This window comes from Lagopus muta, chromosome 18 (genome assembly GCF_023343835.1).
Source record: "Lagopus muta isolate bLagMut1 chromosome 18, bLagMut1 primary, whole genome shotgun sequence".
NCBI lineage: Eukaryota > Metazoa > Chordata > Aves > Galliformes > Phasianidae > Lagopus > Lagopus muta.
The window spans coordinates 3,574,855-3,580,854 of record NC_064450.1 but is presented as its reverse complement, the minus strand read 5'-3'; the positions used below and the strand labels follow the sequence as shown (position 1 = coordinate 3,580,854).

The 6,000-nt window shown below is 43.9% G+C and overlaps 1 long non-coding RNA gene across 1 annotated transcript; it reads right to left on the bottom strand.

Annotated features, from left to right (window-relative positions):
- Window positions 1-448: 448 nt before the first annotated feature.
- LOC125702330 (uncharacterized) lies at window positions 449-4,991 on the bottom strand. The gene is made up of 3 exons (XR_007380525.1): window positions 4,844-4,991; window positions 4,091-4,344; window positions 449-2,789 (listed from the first exon to the last, which is right to left on the bottom strand). It is a non-coding gene; the product is annotated as an uncharacterized LOC125702330 (long non-coding RNA).
- Between the last annotated feature and the right edge of the window lie 1,009 nt (window positions 4,992-6,000).

The following is a 6,000-nucleotide window of genomic DNA, read 5'->3' as shown; positions in this document are numbered from 1 at the left end:
CAAGCCATTCTATGACTCTATGATCTACCAATGTAACAAGTGAAGTATCATAAAACTAGATTTAGTTAAACAAGAAATAAAAAAGAAATCCATCCTCCCTGCTTCCAAGAGCCATGAATGGGTGTGATATGCCTGAATCAAATTCTGACTTGATATTTCTTTCAGCTGGAGGTGTTCCAGAAGCAGAGATATGGCACTGAGGGACATGGTCGGTGGGCATGGTGGGGATGGGTTTGCAATGGAATTAATGATCTTAGTGGTCTTCTCCAACCATAACAATTCTATGACTTTTTTTCCCGCACTGAAAGATAAGGTGGAATCAAAAACAGTAATTTGTATTACAAATTCCATTTCATTGCTCTCCTTTTAAGATGTGGATTCAGGTTTCTTCTGCCCGCCATATAAAACTTTCCTATTCAACCTATTGTAGAGAACATGCCTTAGCAGGATGGTTGGACTGAACAACCTCTAGAAGTCCCTTCCAACCCTATGATTCTATGAAAACTGCTGGGTTTACATGTTTACATGCTGCTACTGATGCAGCCACACTGCAAGTTCTGTGTTTCAATTGCAACAGGAGGAACTGCCCTGAATTCACCAGCCCAGCAGAACTAACTCACAGCGATGGCTGCCAACAGCTTCACAAGGCATTAATCAGGGCTCAACACCATTTCTTCATAAGAGAATGCCAAAGGTTAATTCGTAATACAATTGGCTAAATTGCTAGAAATTCTGTGACAAAAAAAACCACACAGAAAGGACTGATACCTCAAAGCCTGGTCTAATTAGCACAGATGGAGAGCAGGGAGAAGGTCAGGCTGGTTAACAACTGCTGGAGAGAAAGAAGGGCTTGTATCAGTGAGATGCTCGAGTTGCTTTTGCACCTCCTGATATGATCGGCTGCACTCCCTATGACTTCAGTAGCCCTCTCAGAGCTGTTAGGCTTTCCTCACTTATAATTTGCCAGGCATGGGTGGCAGGAGGGAGCATGAGATTCGTGCAGAAGAGGCTCTTCAGTTCCAGATTTGTACGTCACGCACCACTTTGTTTGTGGCAAGGTCTGCAAAGGGTACAGTGGAGCAGGAACAACAAGTTAAAGATAGGCAGATGTCTTCATTACCAAGTTGCAGGCTCTAGCCTGGCCTTTGGTGACATGGCCCTGGGATAAAACCCCTTGTTTTCTGTCTCATTATTGTTTTCTGCAAAATGGATGCTGTCAAGGCAGAAGAGGAAATATTCGTGCTCATGTACAAAAAGCAGCACTTTGAGATGAAGGACTTTTCACACCGCCTTGCCAACTACAGCCATGCCTTCAGCTGCTTAGAAACGTCACTCCAACCACTCAGAATGCATTAAGAAGTACCAGCTAATGTTATTCTCAAAGACCTACATGGATCTGGAAAAATCCGGAAGGTTGAGTTTTTAATTGGAATATACACAGGGGGCCTGGGACAGAAAGAGGTATGATAGGATTACTCCTTTTAAACACTGAGAAAATTAAGATTTCTTCACCCTCTCTGGCAGCCTCTCTTAAGAGCTCAAGCAGTTAGAGCGGTAAATAGAGAGGTAAACTTTACGCCCTCAGGGAAGGAAGGAGCAATATTTAATCAGTAACAGCCTTAATCTTTACTGCATATTGAGTCTACCTATTGATTTCCAAAAGTTAAAAATCTATTTCACCGGAGATCTGTGTGCAGCCCAATGAAAACCACTTTCTCCTCCCATTACGTGACACAGGACTGCAATAACACCACCTGGAAGGTCAGCTACCGTGGGCCTGTATTTGCTTTGCTGGATTTACACAATAGCCAGAGACCAGCCATTGTGCCCAAGGAGCAGCACCATAGAGTCATAGGAGATAGAAGGGACGTGGGGAAATCACTGAGGTCAACCTTTTTGGGTGATACTTGTTCATGTACATTGAATTATCCAGTTCTCCGGGAGACAGCAGCATGGAGTCCACTCGCACCTCACATTTCAGCTTCACTACGGTCAGAAGGGAAGGAGCCAGCAGCAAAAGAAATGGGCTACCCTTTGCACTCTTATTTTGCTCCATGAAATCACAGAACTGCTGAAACATTTATGCACAGAAGCTCCCAGACGCTGACTCTTTTAAAGCCTTCTTCCATCAGAAAGATGTGGTTTAAAGTAAAATAAATATTTTTATATGGAAAATACCGTTTGACAGCATACTAACAATCGACCTGAACAAACTTCTGTTTTTAATCTGAGAACATAAGTACTCCCTCGGGGAAAACGGAAGAAACTTAAAAGGTGAGAGGAAACAAAATCCAGAAAAGGAAAATGGAAAAGTCAATACACGCGCTGCCAAAGTGGCACTGGAAATTTATAGCAAGCGTGCTTTTGTTTGGGAACCACTCCAGGAAGCACGGAAGGTGGAAGCAGCTGGTCCACGTTTACACAGGCACTCAGAGGATCAAAACCCAGGAAGGCTCAGCTCAGCTCAGAGTGTTTGCAGCTCTCTGGCAGCAGTCACCAGATGGAGAGGCCTCGGAGCAGTGGTTTCTCTGGAGCAGCAGTGGTTTCTCTTGCTCTGCGCAGGCTTATTTCACATCATAACTCATCGCAGGTTCTGTTGTGGTAAGGGTATCACACACATCCCCACACACAGTGCAATGTCTCCTTGGGCTGCATGTCTTCATCACCTCCCATGGGTTCACACTGGTTATGACAAGAGCGCATTACAGACAACCACCTGTCCTTCAGCACTGATATCTCTGCAGCAGTTGAATCCCAAGCTGAGTCCTCTCTTGCTCCTTGAGTAAGACCTCAAAAAGGATAAGAGAGACGCGTTCCTAAATACACCTTAACCAATTCAGTTTATCCTCATGAAGTCAAAGTTACTCCCAGGGAGAAGAAAACAGTCACATTCCCTCCTTGGCAAGCCAGGCAATTAGAAGACTCTTGTTTGTACACAAGTGGTTGAGCTACAATCACTCTTTCTAAAGCCAAACCACACTGATTTCTACATGATGATGATGATTCTTCCATTCATGAGAGCTCATTCATCCCTCACAGCAGTGTCAAGAATAGCAGTAAGCCTTGATACTTCTCCCAGAAATGACTACACTTACAAAAGTGCACTGAAGTGAAAGGATATTGCATTTTTTCCCTTCCCCCCCCCCCTTTTTTTTTTTTTTTTTTTTTTTTTTTTTTTTTTTTTAAGGATTTCTTTCTGGCTCACTCCTTCCAGAACCAATTTTCAACAAATCCAACAATTTCTGACACTGCAGGAGCTCATATTCTCCCTCTGCCCTCAGTTTCCCAGTGAGGATTTCATTACAACCTCTGTCCTCCTCATCTTCTTTCTCAAGTTTCAAGAACTGGAATGGAAGTGTTTAAACGCACAGCAGGCATCTGCTCTACCATTTTGTTTCATTCAAAGAAGCTTTGCAAGAGATAATGGATGCTGAATATCAGTCAAATTGCATAACCCAGCCACCCACCATCAGGCTGCTTCACTCAAATTTGGCTATATCTTCCCCTTGCCAAACTGTTCTTGCAGCAGGCCCCTCACTTGGCAGAAGTGCTGCTGCTATTCTGGCTGTAGAACACATTTAAGGGGAACGCTTTGTTCCACTGTGTCAAATTTATTCTCAGCAAACCCTTCTTTCCCACTTGCCACACTCCCTACTCCTTTCCGGAAAAAGACACTGAGATCAGATCAGCCCCAGCCCCTGTCCTGCCCCATGCAGCAGCCAGCTCCACCACACCGCCATTCCTTGGAAACCCTGAACAAATGTCAGATCCTGCTGCTGGAACCACCTATCCTGATGTAATTCATCCCAATGGGCAGCACGAAAAACACCCAGTAACGGACGCACGGTGACAGGAGGTGTGCTCAGAAGCTGATCTTCAGCCCAGATCTGCGTTTTTATGCAACCATGGAAAGGTTGCATAACCATGACATGTTGTATGTCACTCTTATGCCTTGGTTCCTACTATACAAACTGTGCATCATAAAATCCCTACAAGAGATCAGTGGACAGAATTAGAGGAGAACATTTATCTGGCTGTTTGGTTTTTTTTTTTTTCCTTTCTCAGCACAGCTGGAGAGTGCTGTACCAACCTGCTCTGCTCCCTGCCCAAGGCATCACCATCCCAGGTTGTCCAGAGAGGCAGTGGTGTCCTTTCCTGCAGCCAGCCAAGGTCAGGAGATGGGCTGTGAGCACTGATGGAGCTGTAGGTGTCCCTGTTTGGTGCAGGGGTGGCACCAGAAGGCCTTTATGGGTCCCTTCCAACTGCAACCATTCAGTCATTCTATGACCTCCATTGGGACTCAGGGACGAAAAGGACAGCGAGGGCTGCTTTGAACCCAGACCTCTGAACAGGATGGAAAAAATGATTATTTTAATTTACAAGAAGTGCTGCTAATCCCACTAACGAGTCACAGAAGACATTCCTTATTCCACGAACAAATCTAAGAGGCAACTGCTTCAATACCAAATGGGAGCATCAGGAATTAAAAAGTCATACGGAGAAACACTGGGATGTAATCTGCCCCCAACTCCCAAACAAAGTTATGCAGGCACAAACATACACTGAAACATAAGAAACAGATAAGCATCCACCGCAGAGAGTGGAATAGCATGACTTACAACATTACCAGCACTTATATCTAAATTTACCTTAAAATCATTCACCCTTTCAGAGCTTGTGGTGCTGCTGAGTGATTTCTATTCCACGTGATGACTTCCTAAATGGAAAAGTTATGTACATATACTCTCAAGTTATGACAATAATGAGAGAAGTCTGTGATAGCATTTAAAATCACCCATTTCTCCTTTGGAAAAAAAAAAAAGTCTAAGTATGCTCTACATACCAATTTATAAACTGCTTCAAATTGGTACTCTGTGATGAATTTAATCCCAGAGCAGCGACCTCAGCTCCAGCTTACATGGATCTGTATGGTGCTCCGTTGCCCTCTGGGCGTTGGTTTGAGATCCCCCAACAAAACACACCTGAGAGCAATCCGGTAATTAACTGAGGTTAACCTCAGCTGAGTTCCCAAAGGGGTAAATGACTCAAAGTTGAAAGGCCTCTTGATACAACCACAGCCTGATAGCCTTTGGACAAGGGTGATTATGAGCTGGAGGACACCTGAGCAATGGGGTCAATTGATGGCTGAGAGAAGGGCGTGCTTGAAGCATAAGAAGATGCACCTCTTTTAGTATGTAATCACTGTGTCCTCTGAGCCTGCCAGAATGCAATCAGCCAAAAAAACTACCAAGGACACAGAATTGTGTTTGGTTTCTTTAATAAACTGTTCTAACATCCATCGTTTCCACATTGCTTGAAGAAGAAGTGCTCTCATGACCTTTGTTGCTGCTCCTGGGTCTGCTGTCCGGGCTGGTTTCTGTGCAGACCTATCAAAACTGAACAGCTGGTGAAATGGCATTTTTTTTCTTCTTAATATACAGCAGTAAATGTTGCTGTTAGAGAAAGGAGATTTGCACTTCTCTGTTGGGAAATGACATCATCAGAGGAATAAGCGACACCAAACTGAATATTCATCCATTGTGTTCCTGGTTCTTAGAATAGAGCTTGAGTAACTTGAAAGGGACGAACAGGGACCTTCCAGAAAACCGATGCTGCAATGTTAGAATAATTCCTGGCACTCTCTTACCTTACTGATGAAGTCTCAGGTGAGCTTCAGACTTAAATAACCCCATAGCTGCAGCACAGCCTGAACTCAGACAGACGCCTGAGGAAAACACGTTGAACTCTGTGTTATTACTTAGCACTGATGATGATTTAGGTTGATTGGTTTCTGAATGAAATCATCCATTTAAGATACTGCTATCTCCAGAAAATTAAAGGCAAGGATCCTGAAAATCAGCACACCTATTTCCTAAGGGTGAGGGTGAACAAAGTAAGGAGGGAAGGAGTGTGGGGGAAGTAAACCCCAGCTGTCCTGGCAATGGAATATGTAAAATTAAAGTAAATAAGTAAATAGAGATGCAGGAGAGAATAAAGAAG